This window comes from Cryptotermes secundus, unplaced genomic scaffold, assembly GCF_002891405.2.
Source record: "Cryptotermes secundus unplaced genomic scaffold, Csec_1.0 scaffold836, whole genome shotgun sequence".
NCBI classification, from domain to species: Eukaryota; Metazoa; Arthropoda; class Insecta; order Blattodea; family Kalotermitidae; genus Cryptotermes; species Cryptotermes secundus.
In genome coordinates, this window is record NW_019729223.1 from 860,211 (window position 1) to 878,489 (window position 18,279).

The window sequence follows — 18,279 nt, forward strand, 5'->3', positions numbered from 1 at the left end:
CGTAGCATTTTAATACTGCTTTAGAATTCACCTACAGCTACTGATGATATGACATAAACGTCGGTCAGCATAGCCGGTCCAGGGAAAAGGGAATTCTGAATGGCATTAGAATTCATATACATCGAGTAAGATTTACGCAGTAGACTTACAATATAAATTCAGATAATATTTACTTCATGAGCTTCCAGTACAATGACTTTCTTTTATTGCTAGTGGGGTGGGACTAAGTCCCTTGCAATGCAGCCACTTCTGGCCTACTGTACCAGCCCCAGATGAGAGGTGAGGGTGATTGTGGAGCAATTGGTGGAATGAAGATTGACAGGGGAAACCGAAGTACTCGGAGAAAATCTGCCCCAGCGCCACTTTGTCCACCACAAATCTCACTTGACCAGACCCGGGATCGAACCCGGGCCGCCGCGGTGGGAAGCCAGCGACTAACCGCTTGAGCTATGGCGCGGCCCTCCAATACAACGATATAAAATTCTGTGCTTTTACTCAATACCAGAACATTGTAAATCGATCATCCTGATTGATGCCTATTGACAGAATATCGGAACATCGTAAATCGATTAGCCTGATCGATTTATAGTGACAGTTCATAATGCAATATATACTCCTATGTTGACCTTTGAGCAATATTTTGCAAACAGATTTCACACATATGTTCACATCAATCGCATGAGTAAGGCAAATTAATTAAAACTGATAAGATTAGAAAGTTAAACTGAGCACAAATAAGCCTTTAGGTAGTTAGGTACATTTTCAATCCACTTGACTCCAATGGTGCCGCTCGCTCTGTCTTTATTTCCTTAATCAGTACGTACATATCATATTTGAATTATGTCACACACTTTCCCTTTACAGAACTCTGACGCTCACACTGTGCGTAACAATGGTTCCTAATCTGTGGGCCGCAATCTCACATGGCGGGGGGGGAGGGGGGAGGCAAAGAATTTTGAGCCAAATCGCGCTGTGACAATATCTGTGATAAAACGACTAGAAGACCGGATATCTTGACATATCTTTCGCGGTTTTCCCAAGTACTAAAGGAACTAAAGACGCCAATTAGGCCAACCGTATCAGCATGGAAAGAATTTATAACTCTCGGTGACAATGTCACGATGGGTACAGGGGGAAAAATGGCCGGGGCGTGAAACTAACCACTCACCTCAAACTAGAGCCGAGATCAAGAAAATATGGATCTATACATCCACTCCCACATACGCCTTCATGGCGTCGTGCTTAGCTAGCGACAACTTTACTTTTTCCTTTTATTTCACTGGAGATAATGTCGGAAATTTTTTGAAATTCAGTCCCTCTTGATACTGCTGATCTTCCTTAAAGGCTTCATAACATTTCGTAGCCACGAAAACTTAAAATCGAATAAAAAATACTCACATCCGAAATCAAGATATTATCTTCGTCACTCATAGCAGGAAAATCATGAAACAGCAGAACCATTGCATTATCTCCGAGCCTTGATACCACACTAAGCCTCTCTCAAGGTTACAAAGTCTTGTCTCTGTTTGTCAGATGTCTGTAGGATAATTCTTATACATGAGGCTTCATTACAACAACCTATAAATATCACATAATGTATTATTTTCCTTAAAATAAATTAGAAATAAATGAATTAATTTTAAACGCGCAGTCTAACGGTTATAAACTAATTTCTTTGAAAAAAGTACAAAAAGTAAAGCTATCCCTGTACCAGGCCGTGAAAGCCCATAAGTAGATTCTAAAGAGCTCTGACGATGGTGTATAACACTCAGAATTAGTGGGTTTTCGGACTTTGACCATCGTCCTGTATTCTAGGTAGACGGCGTTACCGGTAGGCACTACAGATCTTCAATTTTTTTTCCATTTTTTCTATGCATTGGTGGTCATGAACTTGGTTTTGTTGACTAGGCTTGTAGCATAAATTTGTACCTCCTTTTCTGTCCTAGTTCTACGCCTGTGCATGCTCTATCACAATTTCTATTGCATATTGTCTTGTCGTCTCCCCCCGAATTAGCCTAGTCTCAGGCGACTAAACAGATGTAGTGAATCTGACAGGGGTTGTCCAGGGATTAAGGTTAGCTCTTTGTAAGGGAGCCAACTGAGTAGGTGTTTTCACCCCTCGTCTGAGGACGGAAACAGATCCAGTTTCCGAAACGTTGTATTTTCTAGTATCTAGAATACCGGACGATGGACAAAGTCCAAAAACCCAGTAATTCAGTAATTCTAATTTCTTGAAGAATACTGGGTTCTGAGATGATAAACCGGGTAGACTTCAGAACTTCACTGAAACTTCAGAGGAATGTGCTGCCTGAATCTTCAGGTAACTATTACTTCTACCTTGAAGACAGGAGCAACATATTCCTTCAAAACATCAGTAAACATCTATCAGAATTTTTATTCACTACTTTCAGTTCCTCGAACCTTGGAACTAACTGCAATCCTAGAAACCTTCATAAGTCAAAGGAATTTTACTTAAAAAACTTTTCAGACAGGGAACAATTTCATTTTTATTACAATTTAAAGTAAACAATTTACTAAGGGAGGCGCCTAAGTACATTCCAATTTAAAATGTGTACGTAGTAATTACTATTAAAACTCATTTATAAAATTCGCATTTACTTAAATTAATTGTCATTTATTTCTGAAGTGCCCTGAGGAAATCGCAAATTAAGTTGTTCAGAACACCAGATTGGTTACTTTGTTAAAAAAAGTCTCCGAAATCGCGTTTAAATTATGAGAATTTGGAACTGTTTTCAAAAATCCACTTGGGACGCTTTAATTATGTTAACATTCAATTAATTGCTAATTTTAATGTCTAAACACTGCTACTTAGAACTGAGCAAGCTCACGTATAAAACTTTATTTTTCATGAAATATTCACTAAAAAAATCACTCGTATACATATCTATTGGGTTATAAAAATTAAATTCTTATTCAGAGCTCATGAACACTGCCAAGCAACTATTTTAAAAATTCTTCAAAATTGTCAAAAACATTGAATATTTATCACCAACTACACAGGTTAATATGGAATATAAAATTTAGTTTATATTATTCCAACGAAATGACTGCAATACGTTTTCCCACAACGCCACGCCACGATGTTCAGCACAGCTCAAGCACCAGTCGGCAACTAAGTACAGTTCACACATATGAAATCCGCGATACGGCAAATAAGAATGGAGGAAAATATGCAGAACTTAGACATGCATCACGCCACGGTTCAGAACGGAGATGCCAATTAGCGTGAATAGTGTAATCATCTCTGTAGTTACCGCGAAAACTTATAATCCCACAGGCCAGTGTTTCTCAACCGGCGGGCCGCGGCCCCGTACCGGGCACTCGTCTTATAAAAACATTATTGGGCTGCGGTCTCACAAAGGTTGAGAACCACTGCCATAGGCTATGCGCTTTGTCCTAGGATTTGTGTTTCTGATAAATAAACGAAAAAACATCTTACCGTCTGTTTGAATCACAATATAAAAATTGTTCAAAAACAGATAAAATATAATACTACGAGTACTATGGATAGTTTGGTACCATAGCAAGGGATAAGGAACTGTTTCTCAGGGACAAAGATAGGGGAGATCATATGGGCATTGTGATGGTATGCTTTCTTTTCTGTTATCGATTAACTGAATGATTCTTACAATGAAAACAGGGGCAGTAAGTTCCCCCAAAACACTGATGCCCATTTACCAGACTTCACGGCGCAGAGACTGTAATCTTGACACTCAGCGCCGCGACGAATTCGAATCTTATTAATAATTTTTTTTTTTCGTTTGGCGCTACACCAACAATTTGGGCCCTGGCCTACCTCCATGAAACTCACCGTTTTACTTCGGTTTACTAGATCTTAGACATTTGGTAGGACTCCTTGGGCGGGTGATCAGCTCGTCGCAAGGCCTCTACCTGTACACAAACACAGGAAGACACACAAACAAACACTAAACATCCATGCCCTGAGTGGGATTCAAACCCATGATCCCGGTTTCCGAGCAAGCGAAGACAGTCTATGCCTTAGACCGCTCGGCTACCGTAACCGGACATGAATGATTAGTAAGTTTATTTTACAACGCGGTACGTGACATGTTAGTTTTGCGCTAACGCTCTACAATTATATCCGGGAGGTGCTCGGTTCGAATAACAGACCACATACCGGCTATACTGAGCTAGGTTTTCCGTATTTTCCCTCAATTCCTACAAGCAATTTCCGTGTAAGTGCCTCGATTATGTCTCGGCCGCTTCCTTTCATATCCTTTCCAATTCATAATTCATGGATCAACCTACCATTTGACTGTAACTACTCTAGACAGTGTTAAAGTAAAAAAAGTAAAGCTATCCCTGTACCAGGCCGTGAAGGCCCGTAGGGTTGTGAGACCTTGAGGGTCCCACACTATCTAGACAATCGGCTCAAAGATGGCGGTAAGGTTGTCAGCCTTACGCGCCGGCCGCTTTTTTTTTCCTTGGCACTACATCCCCAGTGGGCCTAGGTCTACCTCCATGAACTTCTCCGTTCACTTCGGTTTTTCTAGATCTTACACATTCGGTAGGACTCCTTGGGCGGGTGATCAGCTCGTCGCAAGGCCTCTACCTGTACACAAACACAGAAAAACGCATACACACAAACTAAACATCCATGCCCCGAGTGGGATTCGAGCCCACAATCCCGGCTTCCGAGCGAGCGAAGAGAGCGCATGCCTTAGACCGCTCGGCTACCGTGACTGGCCTGCCGCGCTTTACTCCCCAGGAAAATTATTTAATTAATTCCTGGTACTCATTTCTGTTAGAGGCTGAGTAAACCCCAGTGCAACAGTGCGGCTTACTTTACCTTACCTTACAAATGACTGACACGTGGGACTTTTCGAAACGTTTGAAGATAGTACGGAAAGTTACGAAGGTGAACTGGGTTTATAAACATTCTCTTGGCTCTGAGATGGACCACAACAAATTGTTTTTTAACGTCCCGTTAAAATGAAACTGCGCCATGGAAAAATACAGGACAGTTTTCAGTTGAACTGAGGAAGGATAAAAACAGTTGTATTAATCTTAAAATTTGGGTCAGGAACCACACATGGCGAGCCCGCATTCACACAATCATGACTTAAGTTACTCAGGGAAGGGCCAACCCAATTTAGCGTTAAGAGGTCTACTCATTCCATTGTAATGTCGTCATAGTTGTTTGTTTACAAGATCTGTATTTTCACCAGCCATGTTAGAGCTATAAACATTCAACATGAACCAGCAAGTGGGCTCAAGCATAACGCTTCTAGCTTACATTCTGACGTTGGGCGGTTCGAATCTCGGTTGTGACACTAAGCTGACTAGTTTCTCGTGGTCTTCCTCAGTCTTGTCTAACAAAGGCCGGGCTGTTATATCAAGTTAGGCTATGACCTTTTTCTTCCATATAATTTCCAATTATTTATTCAATAATTACCCCACTATCGTCTGAATTACAAACGACGTCGTTAAACAAATCATAAATAAATAAATACAATAATCATCTCTGACTCTGGAAACGTTGGAAATATCAGTTGAGAGATAAAGAAACTGCTTCGAATTACACATTTTTTGCAAGTGCGTTATTTTTTATGGGGGGGAGTGGAGTATCTCACTCACTTGCACATACAGACCGACTGTTGCAATGCTAATCTCACTAATTTCGTTTGCTATAATTTTCAGGCTATCAGGCCACACTTCTATATAACGAGCTTAGACAAAATGGCGGTCATGGCATTCGCATTATGGTTATCATTTATCTCTGTGAATCTGACCAAAACCAGACTCAGCTAGTCTGTCTCTCAAGTTCGTTTATTATATAAGAATTGAAGCATAAAAAGTTTTGCGTTATTTGTGCATTTCATAGCCTTGTAATTTCGGAGAATCGTGACAAAGCAGTGCAATTCATTAGTAGTCTGAAGAGGGATAAGACGGCTGGGATCTACAGGGATTGCACGTCACAGACATCTGCCACACACACATAAAGCAGGTGGCCGTGGCACGCGCCGTAATTTCCTGACGAACACTTCTAACGAACACGGAATACAAATGTTTTTGTTTTTTTTCAATCTCCATCCTCGCATCTTAAGGTTGTCATATACCGAGTGTTCAAAAACCCCCCAAATTCAGTAGCCATGATTTATGTAATATGACGAAGAGAGTATTAGCTAGTCCAGGCCTGACGCGATCCTTTGAGCTCATGTCACGAGATCTCGGCTCTCAAGAGGTCCTTCCAAGACAGAACAAGCGGGAAAGTTAAGAAATGTGTATCGGGCTAATAAACAAAACAATTGTATCTAATCTCTACTTAATGTAGAATGCGGTGAATTGAGATCAAATTGTAATACGTTTACTAGTAAGAGAAGTCAGTAAGTGTTTACATTGCTCACATTTACAACCCACCCTTGCTACGGACTTGATCTTCTATCGAAGAGGTCCTATTCTTATTGATTCTAAATGAGAACAGGCCAGAGGTCTTAATTGCTGGCAGCTTAAATAAGAACAAATAAATTTAACAAATGACACATGTACAGAAAATATCGACTCATGAAATAAAAATAATGTCTTAAGGACTCGTAGTTTCAGAATTCATTCTGAATAGAAACAGACCAGATGACGTAGTCAATGGAAAGGACAAGATTTATGTTAAACCGTATTTATTTGTTGGACGACTTAAATTTTCATTGATGAAATAACATTCGTCATAGTTCCACACTTCCTGACAACAGCAAAGGTGGAAATTGTATACTAAGTAGAAACATTTCCCAAATGCACCGTCTGCTGTTTCTTCGGTTTCACAGGCCTCGCTGTTAATGGAATGCAGATGTCAGGAAACCAGAATAGACATGCCATGCTGCATAGTGCCGTACATTTACCACCATTTTAACCATAAAGTTTGTCTGTAAGACGCTTTTACTATAAATCCCAACAAGATGATCGTCTTACTGTCATCGTTTTGGTGTTTCTAGGTCTCGTCAATTCTCCTCCTGGTAACGATACGCCAAATGGGGCCAAAGGCGATGTCTATTCTCATTTCTACTCCACTTTATCCTTACCCTTGCATCTCTTCAATTACATTTGTAACTTTCATTCTTCCTCTGACTTCAGGACGGACTAACGCAGGGCCACCTAGTACCGGTCTCAAACTCTAAATGGGCTACTTCTAGATTCTGTGATTCATTTGGTTTAGAATCCAAATTTCATTACCATAAAAAAATTCTGCTCTTCATGTGATGTTATGTACTCACTTACCCATGGAGCTGAGCCCTTCTGGAGAAGCCGCCAATTGTGCAGCTACTCAAGAATTTCACAGCATTTTATGGAACCCGAAGGTTCATTACGGTGTTCACAGGAGCCCTCCACTGGTCCCTATCCTGAGCCAGATCAATCCAATCAATACCATCCCATCCTATCTCTCTAAGATCCATTTTAATATTGTCCAGCCACCTACGCCTTGGTCTTCCCAGTGTATGTACATATGTAATTTTTATCGTCAACGCAACAGTACTTTATCATTTATTTATTTATTTACATAGCACGCACTGCATGTTTAGACTTCAAACGGGTCATCTTCAGGTGCTGCAAGTTTCTCACGTACCATAAATAAATAATACAGTACTGTTGCGTTGACGGTAAAATTGTGTATGTTCATGGTACATATGCAACAGGAGTCAATCCTTAAAACAGATGTTAATTTGTTATGAACCGACGTTACGTAACAAAATGTCTTATACCATTTATGTTATTGCACGCTCCTAACTCCATGTCATTTTGTTTCCACAGCTCTGAACTCAGGTTTCCGGGGCAAATGACATGAGATACTTCCTTGAGAAACGTTTCACTCTTCTTATTTCGTGCACTACATAGATTCTCTAAGAGTGTTTCAAATAAATCCCACTTGACCAGACCCAGGATCGAACCCAGGCCGTCGCGGTGGGAAGCCAGCGACTAACCTCGACTAACCGCTTGAGCCATGGCGCGGCCATGCCGAATGTACTTTCTTTGCAAGTCTTACAGTTTTCGAGATATTCAAACAAAACAGATGTTATAAGTATATTTTAGAATGTTCATACCCTTGAACCATGGCCTTGAGAACACAATCGTAGTTCAAGGAAACATAAGAAAGTCTTTAAAGAGTTTAGACGGTGTTAACACTGGATCTGTTCTACTCTTTCAAAGCGGTACTCTGCTGTGGTATGGCTTGCTTGCATACATGCAACAAGTTGCATTTCATTTGGCCGCACCATAGCTCGGGCGGTTGGTCACTGGCTTCACACCACGGACGTCAGTGTTCCAGACCGGGTCGGGTCATGTGGGATTTATGGTGGAAAAAGTGGCGCTGGGGCACATTTTATCCGAGTACTTCGGTTTCCCCTGGCAATCTTCACTTCACCAATTGCTCCACAATCACCATCATCTATCATCTGGGGCTGGTACAACAGGCCAGTAGTGGCCACAGTACCAAGTGGACTCAGTCTCACCTCACTAAGAATAATAATATATAATAATACATTTAATTTCCGTTTAGTATGTGTAATAACAGAAAGCACTGACGCATTCATGACATTTGTAAGTTATATGTGAATATAATGCTTGTTGCATTAGCTTGTTGCAGTCTCAATTGTTAAGTTTGCAGTGAATATTTTTACAATCTTTTTTTCTTAAAACCAAGGAAGGTAGAGTTCAGCTTCCTTTAAAGTAGGGAGTAATATTAGACAAATATAAAACTAAATCAAATTCGCCCGACATTGTTTCTATGCCAAACACGATGACAAATTTTGTCGAAATTACTTTGGTAATTTTGGAGATGAAGCACAGGAAGGGTGGGATGATAAACACGATCTCTTCATCATTCGTTCATGATCTGTAAATGTCACTTAACAAGAAGACAACATTACAGAGGCGTCAGGTAACAAAGACAGTAATCTACGTTGTGATAACATCGAGTTTTGTGACCTCTGTTCGGAATATTTTGCGCTGAAAAGCCATAAGTACGAACTACTTCTTGGAAACTCCCTGTGATTTACAGTAAGCTTAACAAGCGCACAGCCTGCAGACTGTGTCCGTGCGACTACTTCAGATTTCACTTTGGGGGTGTGCAAAGCCGCCGACAATCAGTCTCATCCAGAGATTCCAATCAAAAACACTAAGGGCAATTGCAGACGCGCCACGGTATGTGAGCAACTTTACACTCCATAACGACCTATAGACACCCTTCGTCAAAAATGAAATAATAAGAGTGGCTGAAAGGTAAAAAAAACCAAAGCGTAAACCATGACAACGTATTAATAGAAGAGCTATACGCCAACGGTCCAGTGACAAGAAGACTGAAGAGAACATGGCCCCAAGACATCATCAATCAATAAAACACTCGAGGCTAAGAAGGGAACACATATCATAAGACACGGTTTACACTGAATATAAGAAAAACGATCCCATAATGGAAGAACCACACGCCAGTTTTAATTAAGACACATAAGATGAATAATCTTAACAAGTTTTAGTGTGTGTAAATTTATTATAGTCGACAAATACGCACTTTTTAAATAATTTTAAAAAGATTTATAAAGGCAAGCAATGAAATAGATTAGCGTAATTAGGGCACCTGATGATGGCACTATGTTGCCGAAACATGTCGTGAAGTAACAGGTGAAATTGAGTGCACTACAAGACGGCAACTGTATACACATCAATGGAAGAAAATAGACTACGTGTAGGAGAAACATCACTGGATGATTCCCTCGCAAGCCAACCACCTACAACACATTTACTTACTACTCTAAAATGATGTAGATTGTAAATAAGCATAATAAAAAAAATATCGAAAAAAATAACTTCCTCACTACTGAAACAGAAAAATTATCAGCACGTTTGCGAGAAAATTAGATATATTCTCATAATTTTCAAAAACTAATTTCAATGCGCCGATCACAGTGGCCGCGCGGTCTAGGACATGAACCGTCTTCGCCCACTCAAACACTGGAGTCGTGGGTTCGAACGCCACTCAAGGCACGGATATCTGTATGCGTTTATTCTTTGTGTTGTTCTGTGAGTAGGTAGAGGCCTTGCGACTGGCTGATCCCCCATCAAATGAGTCCTACCGACTGTGTATAGGATTAAGAAATTTAAAAAGCGGCCAACGTTCAGCAAAGGACTCTAGAGCCATAAACAGAGACAGAGAGAATATGCAAATGTTGCGGTGTCTTTATTATTTTAACACCTGACTTTACACACGCGAATACAGCATAAAGCAGGTCAGAAAAACATCACAGAATTTCTGTTTAAAGAGACGCTACAGAACTGTTAAGTGATTGGTTTTTCTAGTACTTCTTCACACAGATGAACTCATCTTAAAGAAAGTGGGCGTTGGTAAGTTATTTCCAGAACTTTCTATTTATTGCTGATGCTCTTGGAAAAGCTGATTTAGGGCAAACACCATAAATTCAAAACGTTTGTTTGGAATTTACAGGCCGCTAGGACACGTTGCAGGACACGTAAGTTCGACTCTACATACAGGGTACAGACTGTCTGAAGGAAATAAATCACACATTCTTAAAACGATAAGGCGGCTTCATACAGGAGCTGCGCGGTAGGGCGTGAATACGGTGCAATGCGAATCAAATTCCTTATTTTCGCCCATTTCGTTTGCTGATGTCGTTAACTGTAAAGTAAAAAAGAAGGGGCAAATATGCCCTTGGAATTGGCACTGTAAGTTGCTATTCGTTTATATTTGAGATTTGTCTGCTGTCTAGGTATACTTATATGACGTATGAGAAGTAAATCGGTCGGTAGATTCTGAAGTATGAGAATTAAATTGGTCAGTAGATTTCGACGTATGAGAATTAAATCGGTCGGTAGATTCTGAAGTATGAGAATTAAATTGGTCAGTAGATTCTGAAGGGCTCTAACGATGGTGTATAATACTTAGAATTACTAGGCTTTTGAACTTCGTCCATCGTCCGGTATTCTAGAAAACTAGTTTTTAGCAATTCGTGGTAATTTTTAGTAATTCTAAGAAATTGGTCGCTGTTCTGTGCTGAAATTGGTGACAATGGAAAACGTGCGTAACTACAAAACCTAGGAATGTTGTGTGAAGTATTCTATGCAATTCAGTTTGTGTTACGATTGCAGTGTTTAGTTGGAGCAGTGTTTGTTGAAACGTGAAGAAAAAATAAATTTGCTCAGAATTTTCAGTGGGATCGCTGGAAGAAATCGAAGTTTCGGAAACGGTCGCCCAAAGAACCAAACGGGTTAAATTTTCCAGTGGAAACTTCAGTCTCCGAGGGTGGAAAAGAAAGATTCGAATTTTGAAAACACACAGCCAAACCAGGCTCATATGAATTTCTTTATACCAAAGAAATAATCTAGCATCAATTTGTTCGGCGAGAATAAACACTAAAACGACCATTCAGCCTTTAGGATTTACAATGTTGGCAGCATATAAGGGTACTCATGAATTCATATAACTTTTGCGAGAGAAGTGGATGTTGCTTCCTAGCAATGTGTTTTTCAACGCGGCACTTTAGGGTAAAGCGACTTTAGGCTATGAAACAACAACAATGTCCGAAATATATCTTAATCGCCTGACGTGTAATTCGCCAAACAGCATATCGGAAGAGTTCTTGCTTTGTAGAGATCAGAAGGTACTCTCAGGACAGGAAAATCAAGTTGATGGGAGTAAAACCTGGTACATAATTTCGGTAACATTGAATAGGCATGCCATAGGTCAGGCGGTGAGTTGCTGGCTTCCCACCGCTGCGGCCCGGGTTCGTGTCCAGGTCAGGTCATGTGGGTTTTGTGGTAGACAACGTGGCACTGGAGGTTTTCTCATTCCATCATCTCTTCCAAATTCATCATCTATCATCCGGGGCTGGTGCAACAGGCGAATTAGTGGCCGCAGTACGAACTGAACTGTCTACCCCACCCCCAAGAAAATAAAACTAAACATTTTGAACGATAACTACTCATAAGCCCGAGAAGAATCCGGTTGATAACATTAAGATGAATCTTAGTGATAAGAATTGGATGGCTCTGACTCACGACCGTATCTATAGCTGATTTTGAATAAGCGATGTTAAACATACTGGTAGTGATATTACAGTGTTGGGTCAGTGTATCCCTAGAATTACTGACTGCACTTTAGCCTCTGTACGTAACGTGTCAAAGTACGCACCTGTCTGCGCCGTTCCTGTGTGCAACTGCTCCTTCAATTTGTAGCAATTCAAAGATTCCAGCAGGGGAGCCAGGAAACTATCGTGAAGGAGACCTCCAAGCATTTAAACGAATAAATAACTACAGCTGAGAAAACATTCTATTTGTGACGGATAAGCCAGAACATAACGCCCATAATGAACTCTTTATTTCGAATATCATCTAGTAGAACTTTATCGACTTCTCTGAGTACACTTCATAGACACTTCCGTGAAAATCTCAAATCTCGTATTATCTATCTATCTATCTATCTATCTATCTATCTATCTATCTATCTATCTATCTATCTATCTATCTATCTATCTATCTATCTATCTATCTATCTATCTACCTACCTACCTACCTACCTACCTATCTATCTGTGGCTTTACAGCCCTTTGTTGGGCCTTGGCCGCTTGTTCAGTTCTTAATTCTGTACACAGTCGGTAGGACTCCTTGAACGGGGGATCAGCCCGTCATAAGGCCGCAACCTACACACAGAACACCACAAAGACAGAATAAGCGCACAGAGACATCCATGACTTGAGTAGGATTCGAACCAACGATCCCAGCGTTCGAGCGAGCGAAGACAGTTCATGCCTTACACCGCGCGGCCACTGTGATCAGCCAAATCTCATACACTTTACTTAGATACAAGGTAAAATTTGGCCGCGCCATAGCTCAAGCGGTTAGTCGCTGGCTTCCCACCGCGGCGACCCGGGTTCGATCCCGAGTCTGGTCAAGTGGGATTTGTGGTGGAAAAAGTGGCGCTGGGGCAGGTTTTCTCCCAGTACTTCGGTTTCCCCTGCCAATCTTCATTCCACCAATTGCTCCACAATCACCTTCACCTATCATCTGGGGCTGGTACAATAGGCCAGAAGTGGCCGCAGTACAAGGGACTTAGTCCCACCCCACTAGCAAAGAAAGAAATAGATACAGGGTAAACGTAGATTTATCCCTGGGTATAACTAGGTAAGAGCCGATCACAGTGGCAGCGCCATCTAAGGCATGAACTGTCTTCGCTCACTCGAACGCTGGGATCGTGGGTTCGAATCCCACTCAAGGCATGGATATCTGTGTACGTTTATTGTGTGTGTAGGTAGCGGCCTTGCGACGGGCTGACCCCCCGTTCAAGGAGTCCTACAGACTGCCAAGGCCCAGCAAAGGGCTACAGAGCCAGAATAATTAGTTCAGTACCATGTCCTGAAGATGTAGAGGGAAGGTTCATTACTGTGTACACATAAGCCTTCCACTCCCTTTATTAGGTCCGATTATACCCATTTTCCTTAGTCGTTTATCCAAAGGCTCCGACAAAGTCCGAGGTCCTCTGTAACACTTCGTAACACGATTATTTTTTACGCTGAGCTCTTAGCCCTACGCCCACTTAAGCAGGAACCAGCTACGATGGGTCGTAGGACTATTTACTGTTACCTCAAAGGACACCTCTTCAAACTGAGACTAAGTAATAGTCCAACTTGTGAGAGGTGTCAAGAAGACAATGAAACAGCCACACATTTCCTGTGCGAATGGGAGGCCTTAGCTTATTTAAGATTGCGTCACTTGGGTCAATACTTTATGGAACAAAGTGACTATTTCGACGCCCCCACGTACAAAATCCTGCGCTTCATTCGAAGCGTAGTATTGCTGAGGGGATAATCAAAAGGGGAAGCACAATAGATCACTGTGGTCGCGGTGCAAGGGCCAATAAGGCCCACCCTTTATACATTCATTCATTCATAGCCCTACGCCCAACCTCCAAGATGGAGGACCATCATTTATCGTCTGTCCGTGACTGCTTATTCAATATACTCGCTGATACTCTCCGTCCGCAACTAGGGGACGCCCCATGCCGTGGTGACAAGGGATCCACTTTGTGTGTTACTAAGATAAAAGTTGACCGATGCAGTTTCCGTTTGACATTCCACGATACATTTATCAAATAGCACATGCATGTAAAGCAGGACAACAATCCGCCCAGTTTCTGGTCCGCATTCCACTACAAATTCTCCTGATGCTTCAGAGCCTTCATAACTTGTGTGTGCCAACTGTCAGCAGCTGTTCGAATTGTTCCACACATGGTCAAGGACAGGAACTATAAGAGAAAACATCAGAGCCTTGCCTTCTGCGCGGGTGTTCCTTTTAAAACAAGAAAAGGAGGTCAATGCTACCATAAAATTAAATGTCATAAAATATTACGTGTGTTCACCGTATTATCAAGTACGGCGGAATATGACGCACACTTCACTATGTTCCAACATTTAGCTGTAACCAATCAGAAGGCTTATATTGGAATATTAAATCATAGTAGGCCATGGGTTATCTGCTACGTGTTTTATTATGAAATCATCCATAACTTTCAAACATGATGTGCAGCGAAAATGGCAGGACTGCAGGCAGCTTGAGCTGTGAATACGAAGGGTGGGGCTTAGTGACGTCTTCAAGCTTATGACACTTTATTCGAATCACACTGGATATCACTACAATTTTCTATTATAGTCCTGATTACTTATTCACTTACTCATGGAGCCGAGCCCTTCTTGAAGAACCGCCAATTCTGCAGCCACTCAAGAATTTCCCAGCATTTCATGGAACCAAAAGGTTCATTACCGTGTTCACAAGAGCCCTCCACTGGTCCCTATCCTGAGCCAGATCAAGCTAATCCATACCATCCCATCCTATCTCTCTAAGATCCATTTTAATATTGTCCGCCCACCTACGCCTTGGTCTTCCCAGTGGTCTCTTTCCTTCCGGCTTTCCCACCGATATCCTATATACATTCCTCTTCTCCCCAATTCATGCTACATGCCCTGCCTACCTCGTCCTCCTTGACTTGATCATTCTAATTATACACGTACTTGGGGAAGAGTACAAGTTATGAAGCTCCTCATTATGCCGTTTTCTCCAACCTCCGGTCACTTCATCTCTCTTCGGTCCAAATATTCTCCTCAACACCCTGTTCTCAAACACCCTTAGTCTATGTTCCTCCATTAATGTCAGAGACCAAGTTTCACACCCATACAGAACCACAGGCAAAACTAGTCCTGATTAAATGTTGTAAATAAGATTTCATTTTAGCGTAAATTTGACAAAACATAACAAAATATTTGAGAATACCTTAGAACTATTTCAGGACATGAACATGTACATGAGTCAGCGAGTGTTTTGAGCACCTGATAGTTGCACATCTGAGCTAATCAAGAGATTTTCCGGTTAGGGAACCCGAAGTTTACAGAATACATCACAGAAATCTATGCTCAGTCGGTTTTATCCGGACTATAACCCTACGCCGTATTTATGTATATCCGTATTATTCTTCCATTTACGTCTAGATTTCTCAAGTGGTCTCTTTTCTTGAGGTTTTATGTACGCACTTCTCATTTCTCCCATGTGATACATGTCCCATACACATTCCTTAATGTTTAAGGAAATACTGAGTAAACTGAAAGTGTACTGGAAGGGTATTTTAGGTCTGAATATGATGATCAATTTCTGTTATTTTCACTTCATTATGGAGTGCATTTTAGAGAAACCGAGAAGCCGATCCTCTGATACTGAATGTGAATTTCGTAGAAGTAAGCCTACACATACGAATTATTATTTATGATTTCTTCAACTTTTGTTTTCTACAACATATTATCAGAGTCCTTGAGCACGATGAAAGTATATTAAATTTGAGGTTTTTATGGCAGTAAAGATTCATAACGTGTTCTTATGGACTATAAGACCGAAAACCCTGGCAAATAGCACAAAGTTTTTCAGAAACATTGGCACCCATCTAGCAGATTACATGGTGACATAACCCAGAAGATCACGTATTTCAGGGTTTAAATGCCGATTCAAATTTAGCGAGAACGCTGTTCTGGAGCCGTTATTTTTAAATTATCAAGTACTTAGATCAAGAATGGTAGAGCTATTCGAATTAAATTGGAAGTTCACTTATAATCCCACATGAAATATGTTGTAAATGTATCTTCCAGAATTAAACAGTAAAGTACACTCCGGATTAGTTACAACAGCTGTAACCTAACAATGCATTATTAATATCACCCTCCCTCCCCTCCCACAGCAAATGCCCTACAGCTAACCTTCTCTGTCTTGGCGTACACATTGGTCACCTATACAGCAAAGTGATGGTTTCACCTCACAGGAATAGATCAACAGCTCAGTGCCTAAACGATGCCGGGGTTCGAGTCTCTAAACGTTTCTTTCTGAATCTGTCATGGCTGCCACTAGTGAATGCTAAATTCCTCCGTCTCATGACCGTCTCCTAATTTTCGAAAATCCGAACTCCATCTCCCTTCACAGAGAAGTTTCTTTTATAATTTTAAGTAATATTATCGAAACAATTTCGGTAAATTTATTCACTTCGTCCAACGAATTGTATGCACAATTTCGCACTGAATACATTAATTCTAGTTGGAAGATACGGCCAGAAATAATGAAGAAGCGAACTATTATTTTTTTATTGCTAGTGGGGTAGGACTAAGTCCCTTGTACTGCGGCCACTTCTGGCCTACTGTACCAGCCCCAGATGATAGGTGAGGGTGATTGTGGAGCAATTGGTGGAATGAAGATTGGCAGGGGAAACCGAAGTACTCGGAGAAATCCTGCCCCAGCGCCACTTTGTCCACCACAAATCCCACTTGACCAGACCCGGGAAGCTGGGAAGCCAGCGACTAACAGCGCGGCCACGGAATACATTACATCCTGGTAGACTTGAAAGGATTCTGACGATGGTGTATACTGTACTTCTTTTGGCTTATTTTGGACTTCACCCATCGTCCGGTATATAAAGGACAAAAAAGCACGACGTTTCGGAGACTGGATCTGTCTCCGTCTTCAGGCGGATAGGGAAGGTTTAACCTACTCAGTTGGGCCCCTTAGAAAGAGCTAGTCTCAATCACTGGACCAGTGATTGTGACCTTCCCTATCCACCTGAAGACGGAGACAGATCCAGTCTCCGAAACGTCGTGTTTTTTTTTGTCCTTTATATACCGGAAGATGGGTGAAGTCCAAAATAAGCCAAAAGAAGTACATTACATCCTGGTTGGAAGATACCGCCACAAATAATGAAGAAGCGAACTAAGTTTCACATTAATAAGTCATTAGTTACATAAGATATTTAAATTGATGTTTTAAATGTTAAACTGCTTCTGTACTATGTACGAGCCGGTCAGATCTTACCTTTATTCGAAATCGCGTTTATCGTCAAGGCATCGCGTCCTTCTCCCATTTGGTTCCCTCAGGACCCGTAACCCAGCATCCCGAACGTAAAGAACCAGGACACAAGGATCTGTACTTTAAGTGAACAGCCTACCAACTAGGTAACCAGACAACCGACCAATCAACCATCTCTTTCAGTTACTCGGTCCCTCCGTCACACGTTTCCTGTTACGCGTTCTTCCCCGAGCAGCCAAGGGCCATTACACTGTTCACTATGAGTCTGTGTTATCTTTTCGTTTCAGAAAATTGTTCCCGACTTCTATATTCACTTACCACAAGTAAATGTAAACTTGTCCTCGGCATACAGCATGCTTAAAGATACAGCTCCGTGCATTAGTAACCTTTGAAGAACGAAGATTCGTCTAAACCATACTTAAAAAAAACAGTGCCTTCCTTCGCAGAAATCACATTGCACCTACATTATAAAGACCATCCGGTTAATGCTGTCAAAAGAAAAACGATGCTTGTTATGAAATTCGCATGGAACAAAGCTGTCTGGTAAAAACGATGAAGCTTATATACTAGACGCAAGTTACCATTATGCTCTAAAGCAGTGGTTCTCAATCGTTGTGAAGCCGTGGCCGGCGGTAGATAAATACTGCTCTAAAGGTTTAACTCCGACACTTAGACGAAAATTGGTCAGCGCGTCTCTATCCAGCTGCTCTTCCTCACGTTAACCATTGGATAAATACCAGTAGAGTTCTACAGCCAGCCTCGTCTCTGGCGCAGATGAAAGTTATGCCCCTCAAGTAGACCTAGGCGGTCATTTTAATGACTAATTCTCAGCTGATCTTTGAAAGTAATAACATAAAAATATCTGTAGTCATAAAATAAATCTCTTGAGCCGGGATAGCGCAGTCGGTACAG

General features: G+C 41.3%; 1 protein-coding gene across 2 annotated transcripts in view; it reads right to left on the reverse strand.

Annotated features, from left to right (window-relative positions):
* Positions 1–18,279, reverse strand: part of LOC111865547 — a 175,465-nt gene that overhangs the window by 43,154 nt on the left and 114,032 nt on the right. The window lies entirely within an intron of this gene.